The 21,546-nt window shown below is 54.7% G+C and overlaps 1 protein-coding gene and 1 long non-coding RNA gene across 4 annotated transcripts in view; one reads left to right on the top strand and one right to left on the bottom strand.

Moving 5' to 3' along the window:
- The window catches only part of Tcf20 (transcription factor 20), a 103,703-nt gene extending 91,369 nt beyond the window's left edge, over positions 1-12,334 (bottom strand). Inside the window, exon 1 of the mRNA XM_015501833.2 lies at positions 12,207-12,334. The gene's annotated coding sequence lies outside the window, so the exon portion shown is untranslated. The remainder of the gene's footprint in view (positions 1-12,206) is intronic.
- On the top strand, positions 7-5,587 carry LOC107155826. 3 transcript variants are annotated; one of them, XR_007347570.1, is made up of 4 exons: positions 7-2,777; positions 3,100-3,223; positions 4,330-4,802; positions 4,949-5,587. It is a non-coding gene; the product is annotated as an uncharacterized LOC107155826 (long non-coding RNA). The 3 variants fall into 3 exon arrangements; XR_007347572.1 differs by lacking the exon at positions 3,100-3,223 and having other exon boundaries at positions 8-2,692; XR_007347571.1 differs by lacking the exon at positions 3,100-3,223 and having other exon boundaries at positions 8-2,777.
- Positions 12,335-21,546: the final 9,212 nt, after the last annotated feature.

The following is a 21,546-nucleotide window of genomic DNA, read 5'->3' as shown; positions in this document are numbered from 1 at the left end:
GGCTCTAACGCTGCTGAGCGCAGCACGCCGCCCGCCCGGGGCCCTCTTCGGGGTGGCCGGGAGCCAACTTTCTGGGGAGTTGGTGGCCTGGAATCTCACTGGGATTTCTGGAGTTCCCTGTAGCCTCCAGTGCCAGAGTCGCGCCTTTCAGCAGCCCGGGGAGGCCGCGGGCGAGGGCCGGGTCTCCTCCCCGCAACGGTGTAGTCGGGCGGGTCCTGCCAGCCAAGCACCCTTGGCCCTGGGGAGCCCAAGGCCGTGCCAGGCCGGCCTGGTTCTCTTGCCTCAGCTCCATGGCGCCTAGTTTCTTTGGACTTGCTCCTTCTGAGCCTCTTTTTCCTCCGCAGTAAAAGCGAGGGGCAGCAGGAGGGAGACCGGGCTACCTACCTTACCAGACGCTCCACAAATGCCAGTTGACTTCTCCAGCTGCGGCATTGAGAAGCTGCAGTGTCTGGCAGGCCGGACCCAGCGTCCACGACAGACTCCGGAGACTTGCAGTGCCTCTACCTTAGCCCCTGCCCATCCTTCTTTGCAAACCTGATGTGTTTATAGAGCAAAAGAAGGGCTTGACGTATTTTTTTTTTTTCCCACTAAGAAAATCTGTTGTAGAAAACCACCGTGTGCATGGTGGTGCCATGGGACCTTCTAACAAAGCGAGGCCAATAAGGATGGGACGTGTTTGGAGTATTTGTAGCCTGCCTCATACTGGCCCAGTGACCTGGCCAAATTCTCTCTACTTTGCCTCTGTCTCCTAATGGTATAATGGGAAGGAGGAGAGTTTGAATTAGATGACCCTAATGTGAGCTAAAATAGCTGATTTTTAGGCCAATATCTGTTGTAGATGTTAGGGAAGTATGTGGCTCCCTGTCCTGAAGCAGCCCCACTTCAAAGTGCATTAGGACTGGAGAAGTGCTTCTGGCAGCAGATGAGGCCTGGGGTACCTCACTATATTTGAGCTACTTAGCTCCCTGAGGCCAGGATTTACCCTTTCACCTTTCACCCCATTTGGCCAGAGCAGTTAATGCTTTGCTTTGCCTCAGGCCACCCAGGGAGGGCCTGGAGTAGTTCTGGGCACCCTGGCAGGATGTGGTTGGGGAAAGCAGTGATTTCCCCTGGCTTCTGTCCAACCTGTCAAAGTGGGGGACGGCTCCAATGCAGGTCAGGACTATTCCTGGGGATTTGATTCCCAATATCTCCTGCATGCCAGGCAGGGTGCCAAACTCTTCCGGGGCAAAGCTGAACAGGCCACCAGGCCCTTCCCTCTGGCTGTTCCCATTGTTCGTCTGTGAGTTTCATTTTCAAATTCTCAGGCACAATGACTTTAAAAAGAGCAATGCCTGGCTTCAGCCTGGGTCAGGGCTGCAGAAGCAAAAGTAACAGGACTCAGCAGGCTCACGCCTTCTGAACAAAAATAGGAGAAGCAGAGGAGCTTCCTAAAAACCATGTTGGGGGCACCCTCGGCTTGAGAGAATTCACAAGGAAAAGGGAAGCCCCTTTCCTCAGCCCCATCATCCCTCCTTCACTCATTGGTCTAAGGGTTAGGGGACGAGGATAGGAGACAGGCTTCAACAGAGCCCTATTCAAGAAAGAATGCAACAGATTGCTGGGTCCAGGCTCTTGGGCATTCCTGCCTCCTGAGATCGACCCTGGCCCCACTTTTAGACCCTGCTGGACACTGCCTAGATGACTTCTACCTGGAAACTACCCAGTTCAAGCCAAGTCTTCTGGCCTCTGGTGACTTTCCCTTTTGGTATCATTGGGAGGATATGCACAGGCATCATGGACAACAGACAGAAATGTGTTACTCTTATGCTAGGTGGTCACTTCACCTCTCTGAATGTTGGTTTTTTCACCTGTAAGATGGGGATATTATTATTCACACATAGGTACTATGGGACTCCAAAGAGATTTGCATAAAGAATTCAGTACAGTACCAGGCACATATTAACAGTAGCTACAGTTGCATGATGTGGACACAATGTGACACAGGAGCCAACTGAGGCTCAGAGGGGTTAAGTTACTGCCCAGGGTCCTACAGTATCAGAAGCTCAATAATTTCCTCTTTGGTCACATAAGTATCTCTGTTCTTTTGTTGTTTCAAATGTATGGATCCTGGTTTTCCTTCAGACTGTGTACTCTTTAAGGAAAAGACAGTAGATCAGCTGTTCTTTTGTCCCCCTGCTACTAACCCAGTCCACTTAAAAAAAAAAAAAAATTCTTATTGAACTTGAATCAGTATCAATTCCAGAAGCAAAATTAATCCTTTCCCTCCTCCTCTGGCTCAAAGATGACTTTTGGAAACCCATGTCACTCCTTTTATTACAAACTCCTCTGCCTTCCTCCAGGCGCCTGGGCCACTCCGGGATTACAAATGGAGCCTTCTGCCTCTAGGTCACTGATTCCGCTACCATCTGTCAGCACCGATTGATTGAGTAGACTGGCCCTGCTCTGCAGATCAGTGACTTGTGCGAAGTGAGCCGGGGTGTTGGTGCCTTAGGCAGCAGGCTGATGTCCTTCCTCTCACTCACTGGCTTTTGAGCATGCAAACAGCCCTCACCTTGATCCTTCACCAGCCCTGGATCTCCTTCCCCTTGGGAGGGGCCAGCTGCTCACAACCCCAGCACACCAAGAGGGAAGCCTGGAAGCCCTGCTTCTCAAGCCTGAGCCCGGGGCTCCGCTTTCAGTCTTCCAGAAGGTAACTCACAGAAGTCTCTGGTTAACAGAGAGAACACTCCACACAGCATCCTGCTGGGCCTGTCCCAAGCCAGACACTATCCCTGGTAAAGTGCAGGGGTGGCCTGGTGTGGAGCTTTGTGGGCACCCCCTCATTCCACCCCAGCACCTGCTATTTGTGAAGCTCCCAGCCCTGAATGGGGGGTGAGGGGTCAGAGGAGACTCTAATGCTGGGGGTAGGGGTGTCCAAACAGGGCCAGGGAATGCCAAGATTAGATAGTGGGCAACAGCCAGCAGCTATGCCCAGGAGGGCTGTACCCAGTGCAGAACCCTGAAAGGTCTTGTATCTGTGACACACTTGAGCATGAATGTTTCATAGGTATCATGGTGACCTCTGTTCATCAACTTGCCCCTCCATCTGCTCTCCAGAGCCAAAGATGTGGCTTCCACTGATCACCCTGCGCGCTTGGTGCACGTCCAACTCTCCTACTAGACTGTGAGGATTTGTAAGGCAGAGATACCTCTTTGTCTGGTGTGAGGCCTCCTATGCAGGGTAGGGCACTGTGTCCACAAAATGACATGTTTATGATGACAATACAGAGCAGGGAACTCCAAGCTGACTAAGAACTGGGTGCTGGACAGATTTCCCTTTATCACCCCAGTTAATGTTTGTAACAACCTGACGAGGTTGGTACTGGTGTCACACCCCATTTTACAGATGAGACCTCTGAGTGCAGGGAGTTTAAGTAACTGTTCCTGAGTCACATGGCTTGGAAGAAGCCTAGCAGGGCTAGAACCCAGTCCTCCAGAGCCATCTCTTCACCATGAGCTCCCTAACACTCAGTAAACACAGGCAAGATGGGCATGGACATGGGCAGCAGGTGGACAGGGAAAGAGATGCCAGAAGACAGCAGGGTCAGCCCCAGTCTCTCCCCTCAGTGATGTGTTCAGGCCTGGAGATGGGGCAGCCTGGGGGCTGGACTCTCAGGCCCCATACCTGGAGGACCTGGCCTGCCTCACAGATAGTGGCCACTGTGCCTCAGCCTCCCCCGGTGAGCAGACCTGAGAAACTGGAGACCTCTGCAGCCAGGCAGCAGGGGAAGTCACCCTCCACCCCTGGACACTCACTGCCTGGTAGCTGGACTCTCCCTGAGCAGCTGCTGGCATGGTGGTGCCAACACAGGTCACTGAGCTGGGGACCAGCCTGGTCTCACTAATGTGTCATTTTCAGTCAATCATTCAATGGCTCTGAGCCTCAATTGCTTCATCTGTAAATTGAGATTGTGGGGGAAGGGCCTGGTGCTGCCAGGAAGTCAGGTCCCCCATCTGGGTGATGCCACTCACTGGCTCACAGCAAGCTTTGAGGCAGAGATCATTGTCTTCATTGTACAGAGCAGGGAATGGGTGCACAGAGAGGTTAATAGATCCATCCCAAGTTACACAGCTAGCAAAAGGCAGAACTGAAATTTGAACTGAGACTTTTGGCCCCAGAACCTGCAAGTTGCTCAGAACACTATAAAGAGTTAAAGATGAAATGGTGTCACAATACTAGTGGCAAAGTCACATGCTAAACACTTCACCTGCATTAACCCATTTAATTCTAGTAAAAAATCTAACAAGTGGAGGTATTTGTCTTAACGTTCTTGCTTCATTTTGCAGATGAGGAGACTGAGGCACGGAGCAGTGAGGAGGAATCAGAGCTGGAATCCGAACACAGGCTAGTGGGCTGCAGAGCCCCTGCATCTTCGCTTTATCATGAGATAACAATAGGGAGGTTCCTTTCCATTGGGATTATTTCTGCTTGAAAGCACAAGACTTTTAGCCACATCATTGTCTGGGCTCCACAGGAAGGCAGTGCCACATGCTGAGGCATGCTGGGAAAAGACTTTGTTCCATCCTGTTTTGTTGACATGCTCTTCATTTTTAAGCCTGAAACCCAAGCTTCCTGCTAAGATTTCAAATCGTGGAGAAAAAACCCAACCATGATAATGGCCACGACTTCCTAAGCCTCCAGTGTCCCCTGTGCTTGGGGCTCCAGATATGTCATTTAACCTCAACCTTCACAATGACAGGAGCAGCCCCCAGAACACAGCTGGAGAAACTGGAGGTCAGAGTTGCTAAGATGCCTAAAGGTACGCAGCTATTAAGTGGTTTTACCCTTAGGTCCTTGTCCCTGGATTCTCCACTCTTGACCATGGTTGCTGCCTCCCTACAGAGGCTCAGGGGGAGGTTGTTCCTGAGCATTGACAGAACTGTTTCTGCTTATCTTCTGCCACAGGCTGGCCCAGGATGCAGGTGTGGTGTGGCCCTAGATGCTGCCTTCTCTGACAGCGGGAGCTGAGAGACAGGGATGCCCATGCTCCCTCCTCTCTCGCTCCCTCCAGGGACTCAGGATAGCCACCCTGCTGTGCTTAAAAAGGCACCTGTCTTCTGGAAGGAGCCCCACCACTGAGGATCCTCATCGATGCCTGTCTCCCCGCCAGCTCCTGGGGATAACCGCCAAAGCAGGTGTGCCCTGCCTCAAGACCAGCACAGCAGGAGTGGGGGCTCCTCCAACCCTCAGCCAGTCCTTGGCTACAGCCTCTTTTCCTAGCCCACCCATCCCTGCAGCCGACTCATTTCCACCCCAAACCAGCTTTGACCTTACTCTCCCTGGATCAGTGGTTTTCAGTGGGTGCCGAGTGGCTCCAGAATTCACGGAATTCACGTTTGTTCCTGTCTTGGAAGGCAAAGCCCTCATCTGGCTCAGCTCACCTTTCCCACCTTCGCTCCTGCCTCTCAGACTGTCTCTGCCCAACTAAACAGACTGTTCCTGTCCCGAGCCTGCCTGTCCCCAGGGAGAAATGTCCTTTCCTTTTCTTTACAGATAAAAGCTACCCTCTTTCAAATCTTACTCAAATGCCACCTTCCCCATGAAGCCCTGCCTGTGTACTCATTCATTTACTCAACAAACCCTCACTGAGCCTTTATTACATGTCAGGCATTGGACCTGGTGGTCCTTGTACTTATGACCCACGGGGCTACACGATGAGGTTAGAAGAGAGTGCCTGGCAGAAGCACTGCATAGGCAAAGGCCCTGAGGCAGGAAGGAGCAAGTAAGTCTCCACAAAAGGGAAAGAGGCCAGAGTAATAAGAGAAAAGAGGAACTGGAGATGCTGCTGGAGCAGGGAGGAGCAGGCCATAGGGGCTCTGGGACTTCATCCCAGGCCAGAAGGAGGATCCATGGATTCTGAGCAGAGGACTCAAGCCAATATTAATTTCTAAGCCATCTTGCCTGCTGCCCTGTGGCTGACCTTCTGGGAAGCCCAGATGCTGTGTCAAGCCACTCCTGCACCCCAGTCATCTGTTCATTGGGGTGTTTTTGCATCCTTCCTCCTGGACTCTGTGTATGTGTGTGTGTGTGTGTGTGAGAGAGAGAGAGAGAGAGAGAGAGAGAGAGACCAACCCATGGCCTCAGGCATCTATAGGCAAGCACCCTATCATCAAGCTACATTCCCCAGCTCTTTTGAAATTGTTTTATTAGGTGTCCAAACTGGCCTTGATCCTCCTGCCTCAACTTTCCAAGTCGATAGGGTCACAGGCATGAGCTCTCCAGAGCAGGGCTAACCTCTGGTCAACGGGCCTTATCCCCACCAGCCAGCCCAGGGAGCTGTCCAAAAACCCTCTGTAACGAACTAATGGACAGGATGAGCCTGAACCAGAACTACCCTCACCCCCGGGGACAAGGCAGCCTGAGGAGGCCTTTCATGTTCTCCATAAGTTACAAAGTTCAGGGTTTTAGTGAAGCCCCAACTCAGGGAGGCCTTGGGAGCAGAGCTGACACAGCATTGATGTCCACATGCAGTCAGCGCACAGCATGACACCACACAGGACCTGCCCATGGTCATCACGTGAAAGACCAGAAACAAAACCAAAACTTTTCACAGTTGTAAGCAAGGAGGAGCAGAAGCTTCCAGGCACACAACATGCATTTCACATGCAATTCCCACAGAGTCCGCCCTCTGCGGGGGGGGGGACAGTTACAGGTCCATTTTACAGATGAGGAAACTGAAGCTCTGAAATGGAAGGTCCTAGCAAGGCATGCAAAAGCCAAGACTAGCACACAGCCTAAGTTCTGGCTGTGTATGGTCTCTGTGGGATTAAGAGAGTTTTCCAGAAATTTCTTTTAAACTGTTTTAGAGTGACATATTTCATCAGATGTCTGTCAGGCCAGCAGTGGGAGCTAACACACCGATTCTCAGAGGCTCAGAGGCTGTTCTCCTTCCTCGGCAGATTCACACGCTCAGCCCCCCGCCCAAGCCTGGTGGCTTAGCCCAGGCACCAGAGGAAGCTCCCTGGGCTTGGGTTGGCATACTGCAGGTGCTCAGTATAGTGGGTGAACGAGGAGAATCTGAACTGGCTTGAGAGAACCACAAGGGAGAATATTCCGGTAGCTTTCTCACGTGCTGGGCAGTGCTGAGCACATTAGCCACGTTAACCCCGTCCTTCTCAGGATGCTGTGAGGCGACTGCAGTGGTGGTCCCCAAACACAGGCAGAGAACCAAGCTCAGCCCAGGGAGTACTCAGCCTGGGATTCCAACCCCCGGAGTGCCCGGAGGCAACCCCATGTACTGGCCAAGTGCAGGTGGGCAGAAACACTGTGGTCAGAGGAACGGTGGCTTATACTCCTCAAGGACATGCCAAGTGGGGTACCCCCCACGCCTGATGACTGCTCCTTCCATTTTCAACACATCTCTGAGGCAAACAGCAGCAACACCTGTACGGTGCCACCTCAGCCCAAGTTTTGTGTCTCCCCAGTCCCCTCCTCCCGTGGTGGCCTCTGGGCTCCCACCTTTATAACCTGCTCAGGTTGGGTGTGAAAAGAACCTTGAACAAACTCCCTAAGCTCTGGGGCCCTCAGCTTTTTCGTCTGTACAGTAGGGACACTGACGTCACCCGTGGGGGGGGCTGCATCCCACACGCTTTACCACCTTGCGCTAAAGGCCATTTCTATTAGGTGCCCCAAGACGTGGAATTGTTCGCCTCAAGAGCCCCAGGCTCAGGGAAGGGCACCCCCAATCACCTACCCCAGAGCAGTGGGTGGGGCAGGGGTGAGCTGGATCCAAGATGGTAGTGCTGGGGAGGGAGTGAACTGCCAGGTCCTCGTGCAGTTAGCTGCCAGCTGCACGAGGCTCCCTGCAGACACCCGCACCTGGGTATTCCCAGCATGCAGTACATGACAAGGTACTGGATGGCCCAGGGCCCTCAGGATGCCCCCTGAGGACCACCCTGCTGCCAAACCCTCTGGGTCCCCACCCCAGCCTAGGTGCCATGCTAGTGGGGCTGGGAGAGCACCGTGAGGGGCCCCTCTGCAGGCTGCCTGCAGTGCGGGAGGGAGGAAAACCAGTGGGCTGACGACACCACCCCACCTTTGTGGACACCGTCTAAGACATTCAGCAACAGGAGCATCACCACCCCTTAGAGCAGCAAGGGACCTAAGAGGTGGACAGACCCAAGTCCCCATTATATGTACAGGGAAACTGAGGTCCAGGATGGTGACTAAAACATGCTTGAGGGCTGGGTGTGTCAGTGACTCTGCCATGTATGAGGGGTGCCTGGCCCCACGACTCATCTGCAGTGGTGGGTGGGCCCTACTGGCCCTCAAGACTCTCCAGTCCTCCACCATCCACTGGTCTTGCCCACACTAACCAAAGGCACAGGTTTAGCCTCATCCGGAAAATACCAACTCCCTGGGCCTCTTTTCCTGCATACTTTCAGCTCCGGGATGCCCAGGGCCCCACCCTGCTCACACATAGCTCAAAGCAGGGAAACCGTTAAACAAGCTAAGATAGGTGGCTGGACACTGCCTGCCCAACTCAGTAATGGCTTCTAAAATCTGAACTATTATTACCACCAGCACAATAATCATCCCATTTTACAGCCAGGAACCTGAGGCATGGAGGGACTATGGCATTGGCCCACAGATACTAGGTGCTGAGGCTTCCCTGTGCGAGGCTGCCTTTTCTTAAGCTAACAACGTTGTGTGTGTTTGTGTTGGGGAGGCACGGGATTGAACTCTGGGGTGTCCACTGAGCATCTGTGCTACACCCCTAGCCTTTTTTATATTTTGGGACAGGGTCTTACTAAGTTGCCAAGGCTAGCCTTGAACTTGTGATCCTCCTGCCTCAGCCTCCCAAGCAGCTGGGATTACAGGTGTGCACCACCCTGCCCAGCTAAGCTTCCTATCAAGTGCCCCCTAGGAGCCATGCTCTGGGCTGAGTGCTAAGAATTTAACTCATGTCACCTTTTCCACAGCCCTGTGATATGGGTGCTACTATTAGCCTAGGACACCAAGACTCTAAGAAGGCAGGTGATGTGCCTAGGGCCATACAGCTTGGGGCCAAATCACCTTGGCCCCTATTCCTTGGTCCTCTATGCTGCCATCTCAGTCAGGGATAGGACTGGGGACTGTCACCCCAGCCTCTTCTAGGAGCTTCCTATCACCTCAGGGACCAGCCTGGAGAAACTGTTTTAAGAGCCCTCACCAGAGGCAGGCCCTTGACCAGGCCTCCAAACTGCTTCCCCCAAAACCTTGGCTCCAGCTCAGAATGTGGCCTAGGCCAGCCCTAGGCCCCAGGAGTCCAGAGATTTCAAATTAAAGGAATCCAGCATGAGATTCGGGGTTCAATCCCAGCATGGGGGAGAGAGAAAAAAAATCCAGGCTAGTTCTCAGAGTGTGGGACCACCTGGGAATCCCCACACCACAAAGCAGCTTGAAGAGCCTGGCCGGGGAGGAGCCACGACAAGCCAGCTCTGCAGGATCCTGGAGAATGTGTCCACAGTAAGTTGCTAAGAGCCGAGATGTTTGGGAAGATCTCGCCTAGTCTGTCAAGTCAGCTCACCCTTCCTCCAGAACTGGCTCCCAATGCCAAAGAACTGGGCCCCTTCTTCCAACCCTGTTCACCCTCTCTTTGACATGCCTAAGACCCCCTGGAAGCTCTGCTCTCGAGCCCATCTCTAGTGGCACAACCTCCCGTCTTTGCCTGGCAGACTTCTCCCTACACTTCAAAGACTACCTCCTCTGGGAAGCCTCTCTAGATTGCCCTGTCAGAATTCACAAGGGGACCTAGGGAGAGCATTTTTTATCTTGCTCCAAGGTTACCATTAACACAGCTGCCATTAATTGAGTAACTGCTGTGTGCAGATGCTGTACCTGTGGTCTCCTTAATACCCATAAGGAAGGGATCACCACTCCCACCTTTTGAAACTGCAGCTCTGACACTAAGTAACTTACCCAAGATCACATAACTAGGGCATAACTAGTTGCATCCAGGAAGGCTACAACTTAGGTCTAGCTCATCGGGAGTGGAGGTGCCTGGAGGTGGGGAGTGTGCTGTGCTTTTCCCACCTCTGTCTGCCAGACGGGCTACCAGCTCCAAGTGGGCAGGCACTCTGAGGACCTGGATAGGGTAGAGGGGGCTGACAGGGACCAGCTGGCCCTCACTGTGGATGCCTAGCCTGGTGCTCCCAGCACATCTGGTCAGGAGGCACTCCAGCCCAGGGCTTGAAATGGACCCAACACTGTGGCCTTAGGGAAAGTCTATCCATGCCTCCCTCCTTTCCCATCTGGCACACAGAGTCCATGAGGCACCAGAGCCCCACAGGTCATCAGGGTGGCTAAGCCCCAAAACTAAGTCCATTCAAGCAGGCAACTGCTCCTCCTCACAGTCCCTGGTGCCCCAGCTCAGGTTCCATGTCGCCTCTCATGTGCATGGCTGCAATCTTGCCTCCACATGCCAGACTCTGTGGGGGAAATGCCCCTTTGTGTGGGTTTGTCCAAAGTGAGCCCATTACACTGTCAAGGATGGGGGCGGGGGGAGCCACTCCATCCTGGTGGTACCACTTCCTGGGAGATCTCCAAGTCTGTTCCCCTGAGCTGCAGGAACAGACCCCTGCTCAGTTTTGAGCAGGTGCCAGAGATGCAGAGGGGATGCCTGAAAAGTCAGTGGACTGAAGGACACCCACCGAGGCTCCATAACCAAAGGCCCAGCAGAATGACAGACCCACCACAGTGTGACCAGGAAGACAAGAGGGCCCAGTGGTAAACAGGGTGCAAGCCCCCAGCCCACCCAGGGTAAGGGCAAGGGAGGCTTCCTGGAGGAGGGACTGAGTCCAGAGGATTAGACCAGGCAAAAGAGGAGGTGGTGCGGTCCAAGAGAAGGACCAGCTCTGGGGGAAGCAAGACTAGAATGTGGGCAGCAGCCTGAGGCCCAGAGTGTGACAGGCTGGGCCCTGGCCAGAGCCTTCCCCTGAGCCTCTACCCGTAGAAGCTTCCCACTTTGTTCCTCAGCTCAGATCATCTGGGCCACCTGGGCCTGAGCTATGGTCCATCCCTCTGAATCCTCTAGAAGCTTGCTCTGAACACACTGACCACTTGTGTCCAGTCACCGCACCTGCTGAGCCCCATGGCAGCCCAGGTCCTTGGGCTGTGGCTGCTTTCTGGCCAGGGGTATGCTCAAGCTCCCTGTTCCAATGGCCAGTCAGGAGTCAAGATCCTGGGACATTTGGCCAACACCTCCCACAGGCCAGGCCAGCACTGTAGCTGGGGGTGTGCCCAGCCCTGGCCTTCTCCAGGGCCTTCTCCAAGGCCCCATCCCAGCCCTTGTCCCCACGAACCCTTGGGAAGCAGTTGTGCAAAAGTAGTCTTCAGAGACCTCAGGCCACCAGGCTGAGACAGTGATGGAGTGGTGACCCTGGCTAGGGACAGAGAGACCAGAGCAGGAGGCGGGTAAGATAGGGCAATGGCTGGAGGGTGGGCAGGAGAGCTGCCCAGGCCTCCTGTGGGGTGGGGAGGGGCTGACTAGCCACAGAGGAAGGGGGCCCAGCTCCTCCCGCCATGCTGGCCTGTCTATCTCCAGCTCTTCACTGTAAAATAAATGGAAGCAGCACACGCCAGACAGAGAAAAGGGAGGAACAAATGAAACCTCAAAGCACCCAGCACCGGCTCCCTTGGTGGGTCCAGGCCAAGGCCTTGGCCTGGGTTACTTGCTGCTGCTTTTCCCGGGAAACCACTGGTGCCAAATTTGCATTTACCACAAACAGAGACAGCACAATGTCATAATCCTTCTCCTGTCATTCTCCCTCTCTCCCTCCTCCCACCTCAGACACACACGCTAACACAAAATGACGGCTCCCTCGACAGCCTGAGCAGCAAAGCCCTCGATCTGCCTCTTAATTGTTGGCGTTTCTCTCCGGCCTGCGCTCCATGCCCCTCGCCCAACTCGCAGCAGACCACCCACTGCCCCCTCCTTTGTCCCCCATCACCGCTGACAAATGGCCTGCTGGAGGTGGAAGAATCTGTCTGGAAATAATGGGGGGCTCCAGAGTCACCCCCGCCCCCATGGCCGCGGCACCTCGCTGCTGGGGTCTTGGCCACCGACGGCGGCTGGACCAGAGGGGACAGAGTGACAGGAACTGGGCCCCTGGGCCCCTGACCCGGGGGCCTTGCCCTTGGGCCCCGCTCTGCCCGGGCCACTGCACCGACAGAGCAGCCCNACCTCTGCAGCAGCATCCTGCCCCGCACTTGCCCCGGGCCCCGACAGCCCTGCCAGCCGCGGAGGAAAACAACTCCCGGCCGGCGGGGAGGAGGGGAAAGGGAGAACCCAAGAAGGAAAAGGGAAGGGGGCAGTTTCTCCTCAGCCTCAGCTTCCTACAGCTCCTCCTGCCCGAGCCGGCAAGTGAAGTCACAGGGCCGGGGCGGTGACATCAGCTGAGCCTCTGACATCACGGCCCCTGCCGGATCTCACCTCTGCAGGGTGGAGATGGAGGAGCAGCAGGGAGGAGATGGGTGGATGGATGGATGGGTGGATGGATGGATGGATGGATGGAGGAGGGAGGGGAGCCTGAGATCTCTCCTCTCCTCAACTGCAGAGAGCGTGTGCCAGCGTGGGGGGGGTAGGGGAGGGAGGGGCGGGTGGCTCATCTCTGAAGAATGCGTTTTATCTCCATAGATCGGGGCGATTATGTGTCTATTTATAATTGGCCCCAGAGTGAATGGCTTAAAAGGGGTGAACGCCCACCGAGGGTGAGAATCACAGTTCACTGCTGTTCTTGGAGGCCTTGAGGTACACAGAAGGGGGACTGTTCACAGAGCACCTACTGTGTGCTGGAGACACAGGCCCAGCATCTTGGGTGGTGTCATGAAGACCAGAGAGGGATCCCTGTCACATAGGGAGGATCAGAGAGGGAACAGCATCCCTGGGGCTGCACAGCAAGAAGCTGAGCTTGGGGTCACATGGGATAGAACGGGCTGGCCAGGGCCAGTTGAGCAGCTCCAGAGCATTTCAAAGCTTTCCCAGGCCACTGGCATGAGGCCTTGCATCTAATTTCTCAGCCTTTCAAGACCCCTTACAAAGGTGGGTTTCAATAGGGGTGGGGTAGGGCAGAGCAGTGTCAGCTACCCCTTGCCCTGAATCCCATCTCAGGGAGATGGCATTCAAGAGAGGCCTGGCCTGAGGTCCCACTCTGCCCCTCGGTATCCCACAGTGGTGCTAGCTCTGAGGGGCCAAGGACCTACTATGTGCAGGCCTAGCACAGAGCACATCACACTTCACATCTAACCCTGTGACAGTGCCTGAGAGGTCAGTACCAATGCTCCATATCCAGAAGGGGAAACCAAGGCCTAGGAAGTGGTAGGACACCACATGGACCCATACTTCAGGACCTAGACTCAGGACCATGGCCAGATCCTTGGCCCGCCAGCGAGCTTCCTGCTTCACAGCTGCTCACGCCATCCTTGCCTGGTAGGGCCTCCCCTGTCCCATGCCCACCTCCTCTAGAAAACCATGCTCCACCCTCACCCTTGGAGGAGAGCCACCAGCTCACTCTGCTGTGCTCCCTTCAGTCTGTGGCACCAGCCTGGCCGAGGGCCACCCAGACCCTGCTCGGCCAACGCCACAGCAGAACCCACCCTCTTCCCTGGTGCCACAAGGCACCCGGGAGGCTGACCACTGGCCGTCCCAAACTCGGCACACACCTGACCTTGGATGAGGGTCTACTAAATACCAGTCCTCAGTGACTTCATCCCTCCCACATGCAAAATTTAGGGTTACCACTTCTGTTCCTCCCGGCCTTTCCCCACCCTGAGCTAGGGTTCCCACCTCAGCCCTGGGGACACCACCGTCTTCTGCGTCAGCCTTTCCTCCTCCAGGGCTGGGTCTCTACACAAGACCCGCCATGGTGCAGAATCCCCACCAGGCACTCAGCAAGCCCTTGTAATTGGCCCTCCTCAGAGGACCTGCTTGTAACTGCAAGTGCCAGAGAGAAATCCAGAACTCCCTCACTTGGTTCTCCAACCAACCTTGCTCTCTCCTGCCTGCAGGTCTTTGCACCCACTGTCCCCACACTGGACACCTTCTCCTTGCCCCTCTGCCTCCCTGCCCGGGTTCCATGAGGCTTTCAACTGCCACCGAGAAGCCTGACCTTGAGTCCAAGTCGGGCTCTCCATGTTTTCCCCACAGCAGCTCCTACTCAGTGTCCTAAGACGAAGCAAGAAGCAGTGGCTGTGAGGCAGGCTGCTCAGGTCCAAATCCCGGTCCCCATGCTCGCTGTATGACCACAGACAGGACACCTAGCCCCTCGGAGCCCATTTCAGCCTTTATGAAGCAGTAAGATCAGTGCCGCTTAAGAGGGTCTCAGCATAGCACAGACCCTCACCAGACACCAGCAGTCCCACACCTGGCTGTTCATTTGCCAGTCCCCTCAAGTGGGGCTTTGAGGCTGGCCAAGGACACAGGTCTGTCCTATCCTCTGACCCTTGGCTGGGGCCCCTCTGATCTTGCATAGAGTGGATGACACAAGAAATAAGCATAGAGGAACCCAGGCAGGGTAAGCTGAAATAGTGGACCGGAAAAAATATAAACATACAAATATTATATATATATATAATATGTTTATATACATTTCTTTTTTATAGTGGGGATTGACCAGAGGGTGCTCTATCCTTGAGCTACATCTCAGTTCTTTTCATTTTGAGACAGAGTCTCTCGAAGTTGCTGAGGGTCTCACTAAGTTGCCTCAGCCTCTTGAGTCACTGGATTGCAGGAGTGCATCACCTACCACACCCAGATCAGGCAAGAAAATTTTAATTCAATTCAGCAGCAACTACACCAGGCTGTCTGGTTTTAAATCTCAGCCCTACCACTTCCTTCCTGCGTGACCTGAGGCAACTTACCCTCTCTAAGCCACATAAGCTCCACCTGTAAAATGGGCACAAGCATCAAGTTCCTGTGGGATGACGCAAGGAATGCAAAATGCTTAGGGCGGACACTCAGCAGAAGCCAACGGGCATTTGCTGCCATCATTATTACTTCCTCTAGCCAGGGCATGCAAGGTGCCCAGCAGAGAGCACCAGAGGTGCAGCCAGGCTGCAGGAAGGAAGTGAGCTGCAGAGGAAGGCAGACTGGGTTCCTCCAGAGCCGCACTCCCCCCACCCCCGCCACCAAAGCAGAGTGACACTCCACTTTCCTGAGATTTTGAGTGGTAATATCAGACAAGGAATGCAAACAAATGTGTCCGCTAGCACAGGGTCAGGCACTTAGCAGATGAGTAACAAATGTGGGTTCCCTTCAGTCCCCCTTGGACCATGGACACACACAACTAGTCGCTTCTTGAATACCCCAATATGAGTGAGGCGGGGGCTCAAGTCAACAGCAGAAGATACAGGGAAAGTGCAGAGCAGGCACCAGGAAGGGCTTCCCGGAGGAGGAGGTGTGTAAGCTGGGTCAGGCACCCAGGCTGGGGAGGGGAGGGAGCCAACACACGGACAGGGGCATCGGGGCACCCACACCCAAAAGCAAGGCTCATTTCCATGGCAACAACTCCCATGCACCCTTGGGTGGAGGGGCTCTGCTGCCTCCATTTGGAAGCAAAGGTTTGGGGGCGTATGTAGGTGAGCTGAAGGGTTCAGGGTACACTGAGTCTATGGGCACATTACTATTTGGGGGAACGAGGTCAATATCACAGAGACAAAACCCACTGAAGTAGGAGGGGGTGCTAGAATCATCTGGTCCAACTGTTTTACAGATGAGTAAACTGAGGCCCAGAGAACTGAACTTGAGCTACCCAGAGGTTCACAGTTAATAAAGAGCAGAGCCGGGATTTATCTCCAGACTCTCCAGCTCCAGAGTCCGGGCTTTTAACCAACACCCTCTCCTGCCTGTCATCATAGCACGCATCCTGCCCATCATGCATGCATGCACCCATCCACCCGTCATGCGTTCATTCAAGCAGGGCTTATCTCAGCTCCAACTGTTCCAGCCACCGAGGTGTCAGCAGTGAATGCACAGCCAACCCCATGGAGCCCGCCTGCCTCTCCCTGACCCTGCTGCCTTGCCCTGGACTGTGCCCAGCTGTTCCAGAGCTCACTGAAACCGGTCCTCCTGAAAAACCTGGTTTTGAATGTAGCTGCTCAAGACCACAGACCACTCTACTGCTGGGAAACCACAAACCAACCCCCTTTCAAAGGCCATTATGTTGCTTGCATGGGAAAGGGGGGTGGTGAAGACGATTGATCCAGTATCCACTTCTGGACAGAATGATGAGTTGCATGGAGATTCCAGGCCTCACTAAAAAAAAAAAAAAAAAAAAAAAAAAAATCCTACAAATCAGATTTGGAAATGTTCCGTCAACAGGGCTTGAAGCAGTTGAATGCAAAAGCCCAACAGTTGAATTCTACCACCTCAACAGCGCTTGGCAAAGAGGCAGCATGCCCCTATGTGTGCTGGGTCTCCTTCAGAATGCCTTCTGGGACCCCCAGACCTTTTCTGGCTAACAGAGCCAAGTGCCGGCTCTGTTCCAGGTCCATGACACTGTTCAACCCCAAAAGGCTGACACAAGTGTCCCGTTTTGCAGATTAGGAAACTAAGGCTTAGACAAAGGAAGACTTTTCCAAGGTCAACATAGACCTGGTTGGCTCCAAAGAGGGGATCCTCCTTCAACACTGCCACTTCAGTGCCACCTTGGCCAGACTTCAGTCCCTCTCAGGTCTCTGGTTTCCTTGTGCTTAACGAGAAGGCAGTAGGGAAGACCAGGAGCTCCCTTCCAGCTCTGGCATCTGGGGCTTCCATCTGAGGCAGCCAGACTGGGGCTGAGGGCTGGGTAGAAGCCCAAGCAGACATTTCCCCCATCCTATACCACCACCAGCCTCTGCTCACCCCCACCAGTGCCCCAGGTTAGACTGTAAAACAGCCCCAGAACCACAGACCCTAAAACAAGAATTGGCTTTTCTGGCTTGGGCCCCGATTTCAGGGATCTGAGGTATTTTTATGCCAATTTTACAGATGAGACCACAGATTCAAACCTGTAAGATAATCAGTGTTCCATCCCTGCCATCACAGCCTGTGGACACATGCTGGGAAATTCCAGGCAACGAATCTGCTGTTGCCCAAAGAGGAGAGACAGGGCAAGAGGAACTGGAGGCCACTGAAGTCAGGTTATTAGTAGAATTATTAACAATGATCCCCAACAGCTGTGCAGCAAAATGCATTTTTGCACCACTCCTGAAAAATGCCACAGCCTGTTTCCTCCTTCATGAAATGGTGTGTGTACATTCTGGGGGTAGATATTTTCATGGCAGGGCAGGAGTCATGCATCCCTTTAACAGATGAGGTAACCGAGGCCCAGGAAGGTGACTGGGAAGGGTATAGTGAAGCCACCACTCAGAGCCGGTGACCCTGAATGCAAGAGAGTGGAAGAAAGCCTGGGCGGGGGTCCGGAGGGCTGTGATTCTAACTGGCACGCTTCTATCAGCTGGCAGTTCGCCAGCGGCTGTAAACCAGGGGTGATCTGCCCAGCCAGGGCCACCAAGAGCCTACAACCTGCCCAGGATACAGCTGCTACGCTGGCAGGCCCCCAAAGAGCCCCCCAAAGATCACTGCACTCCTGAGCTTTTTTCCCATTCCAAACATGCCAGAGCCCCGCGGACCCCGGAGGCTGCTACTTAGCGCCAGATTAATCACACCGAATTCTCCATCCAGATATTGCGTGCAGGCCGAACTCCCACCGCTAATCGCCGTAATATTCTCCTCGGCGTGTGCAGCCGGCCGGGGCGATGTTCCAGGAATATTAATTCTCCACAGCCGGCTCACTCCCGCCGCACGCATGCGCCCCCTGCACCCGACGGCTGCTGCTGGGGAATGGGGGCCAGCCAGGGGGACAGGGGCCTGCAGGAGGTAGGGCTAGGCCCCCACCCTCCCTGGGACCCGGTCAGCCAGGCAGGAAGCTGCAGCCCCAAGGTCTGGTCAAGGTTTTAAAGCCAGGCCGGAGATGGGGCTGGGACTGCAGCAGCCTGTTCCATTCATCCTGTCCGGACCCCCAGTTCCCTGCCCCAGCACCTGCAGGAGGCTCAGGATCCCTGAAAAACAGCACAGCCCAGGACCTCTGGTGTCTCTCAACAGAGGGCTTTGAGAAATGGGCAGTCAGAGACTGGCTAATCCGGTCCCAAAAAAAGCACACAAAAAGGAGTGGAAATCTTTCATCTGCTCAAAAATATAAAAACACGCATGACAAGGGGGACCCCACGGAAGGGGACAGGGCTCAGCTGTAGGTCTGACCTGTAGGGGACAGGCTGTGGTCTGTTGGAGCAGCCCTCTGCCTGACCCTTGCTCAGCACAAGAAAGGACCCTCTCCAGATAGCGCGGCTGGTGATATCAGAAGCCCGGGAGGGCACAGAAGCAGAAGGCTTCTGGCTTCAAGGGTCCCTGGGGAGAAGGAGCACATGCCTGGCTCAGGCTGACAGGTCCGGGGGAAGTGTATGCCACTGGCCTCCTCCTTTAGTGGAGTGAGGGGCTGGCCTGTTCTTAGGCTGCACCTGGTGATATAAGGGAGAGATCAGCCACTTCCCAGAGCACACGAGGACCTCAGTGCTGCCCACCCAGACCCCCTAAGGCCCTCAGAACACTGCTAGGACTTTGCAAAGTGTCCCCTCTTGCTGTACCTAGATTCAATCTCACTATAACCATCGTATGCAGTTTTAACATGCTCACTTGCAAATAAGGAAACCGAGGCACAGAGAGGTAAGTGACCCAGGTAGGTCCACCTCTGAGCTCGCAGATTCAAACCCAGGGCCCTTTCCTTTACACCAGGAAGCTCTCTGCACCCTAGTCCCATCCCTTTATGGATGAGGAATCTATTTCCTTTGCTCTGAGATGATCTTTAAGGTTCTTCCAGCTTCCATATCCTGTCCAACAAGCACAAGCATATTTTGAGTGCCTACTGTATGCCAGGCCCAGAGATCTGGAAAAGCTCAATGTTCCTCAAGAAGCTCATAAACTGGTGGGAAGAAAAGTAATACCCACATCCAGCCTGAGCCCTGAGGGTGGACCCTTCCCCACAGGCCCTGGGAGTCTGGGAGGGTTCCAGGAGGGGACGGTCATTGAGGGATCTTCACACTAGTCCAGACAGAGCAGACAGACAGGTGTACTACAGCTGCTGTGGGTCACAGGCCTTAGGGCTAGGGCCAAATGGCCAGGCCCTGGGCTGCCGCTCCACAAGGCACCAAGAGCAGCAGTCCCTATGCTGGCGCCATCCCTGGGGAGCACCACCTCCCAAGAGAGCAGTTCCGTTAGTAGCTATGCATGCGGTGAATGCAGCCTCTGCGTGGGGAATCAGATGACCGCAGGAAGGGTGTGACTGAGTGGGAGGGTGTGCAAGGCAGGGCAGGGGAGGCCTAGGGTGGCTGTGGACCCAGGTCAGCTGAGCTTGTCCCTGGCTCCAGTGCCCTGAGGTGGCTCGGGCCAGGTGAACTTGAGGCCCTGGCCAAAGGGTGCTAAGGAGGCAACCTCTTGAATCCTGTCTCCTGATTCTGGTCCAGTGCTGTCTGAATGGGAGGCAGAGAATGTGGCGGGGCCTCAAGAAGCAAACGCAGGGGCTTCTGAGGATGCGGCTCAGCCATTCCCTTCAGTAGAGATAAAGAGTATCAAAGTTTAGACTTCACATGTGGGGGACGCAGGGCTCCATGGGGCCCCCAACAGCAGCCAGTGCCTATCCAGGCTGAGGAACCCTGGTTATGCCCCTGCCCCTGCGGACTGGAGGCCTTTGACCTGGGCAAGTGCAGGCACCTCTCACCACCATGCAGGCGTCTCATGAACATGAGAAAACCAGAGCATTTCTCTTCCATTTCTGAGATAAGAAAGCAGAGTTTTGGAAACACAGAAGCACAAATGAACACTCCTGGGCCCCTTCTACACACTGGGCCTCTACTCCTCAATGTCAAAGTTAACACCCCATCCACACCGGGAGCTTGCCCAGCTCCCATAGACAGTAAGAGGGTCTGGCCTAAACCTTCTGGGTCCTGTTCTTCTGAGGCCCCAGTGCTCAGGACAGTGTATGCACAGGGGCAGAGGATGCAGTAAAAGGACGATTTCTGTCCTTGTCCTGACTGTGGTCCCCATGGACCAATGCCATGCTCTGGATTTACTTTACGGATAAGGAATCTGAGGCAGATTTGGGACTAAGCAGGGACCCGGCAGATGCTAACTTGAGGACCACATTGGGGTCTTCTAGGAGATAACATCATAGTGTACCAATTGCAGCCAACGTGGGCTAAGGGACTGTGGGGAATAAAATCCCAGGAGCACTCCAGAGGGGGAGTCTGAGCAGGAACCTGGCAGACAAGAAGGCCTGCTTGAGCTGCAAAGCACCATGCACATGATAAGGTGCCCCAAGGCCAGGGCCACCATGAGGCCCAGGCAGCTCTCTGGTGCCTTCTTACTCCAGGTCAGCACCTACATGCCTCTGTTCTTTGCACCTCCAGGGAATGTTTGCCCAAGGCCTGTCCCAGTACAGGCCCAGTCCCAGAGCCCTACTGAGTGACTGGTCTGACCACGTGTGGCACAGATCACATGCTCTGCAGCCCTCCCACAGCCCTCAGCCTTGGGCTCCAGATCTCATACAGTGGCCTCCAAACCCCACCCTGGTGCTCTCCACCGAGAGGCAGGGCCTGGGACCTAGAGGCACAGGAGGGGTCAGGAGTCTGCCCCTAGAGCAAGGTAGGAGCAGAACAGGAAGCCTGGGTGGACCAGAGGCCCAGCTCCTCCCACTCCCACACAGAGAGCCTCCTGGCCAGGTTCAAGGCCTAGAGCTGGCTGGCAAGTGTGCTTCCTTGACGCCAGTGGTTCACGTTGGCTTTCCAGCTTCTCAAAGGGGAAAGACCCAGATCTGGACCCAGCCTGCTCACTCCTGGCTGCGACTCTGAGCAAACCACCTCCCTGCTTTGAGCCTCAGTTTCCTCCTCTAAAACATGGGCTGACCACACCTATCTTTCAAGATTACTGCCAGCATTCAGGGTGTAAAGTTGTCACAAAGTGAGTGACAGAGGAGCAAAGGTTGGCTCCTTCCCTAAGACTGGGCATTTAAACAGATCCAGGGGAATAAAGACAGCCCCTCCTGGACAAGGAAGTGCACATTTTACGTCTGTTATTGCTTATGACAACCTAGAGAGAGACAGCTGTCCTAATTTTACAGGTGAAAATCAGGGCAGACAGGTGTGGGGCTAGCTCAAGGTCACAGCTCCAAATTGCAGGTGTGCCTTACCTGACTCTAAGGGGGTGTTTCAGGGTAGGGAAGGGATAGAGAGAGAAGCAGCCCGGGGCACCTCACACCAGCCTGAAGGCCAGGCCGGGAAGGAAAGGGCCCATCCCCAGCTCAGGAAGAAAAGAGCCCCTTGCCCTGGCTCCCGCGCCTGCAGCCATCTTGGCTCTGACAGGGGCTGGTTTTGAAATCCAGGGGCCCACGGAGCTCCAGACTCGGGCCAAAAAGGGCCTGGGAAGTGGGACATGCCGCAGGGCGAGCCTCGGGGTGGGAATCGCCGCCAGCGCGCTCGGCTCCCCGCGCCCGCAG

The sequence above is a fragment of the Marmota marmota genome, unplaced genomic scaffold (assembly GCF_001458135.2).
Source record: "Marmota marmota marmota unplaced genomic scaffold, marMar, whole genome shotgun sequence".
Classification (NCBI taxonomy): Eukaryota; Metazoa; Chordata; class Mammalia; order Rodentia; family Sciuridae; genus Marmota; species Marmota marmota.
Note: the sequence above shows the minus strand (reverse complement) of the source record. Positions and strands in the feature narration are given on the sequence as shown.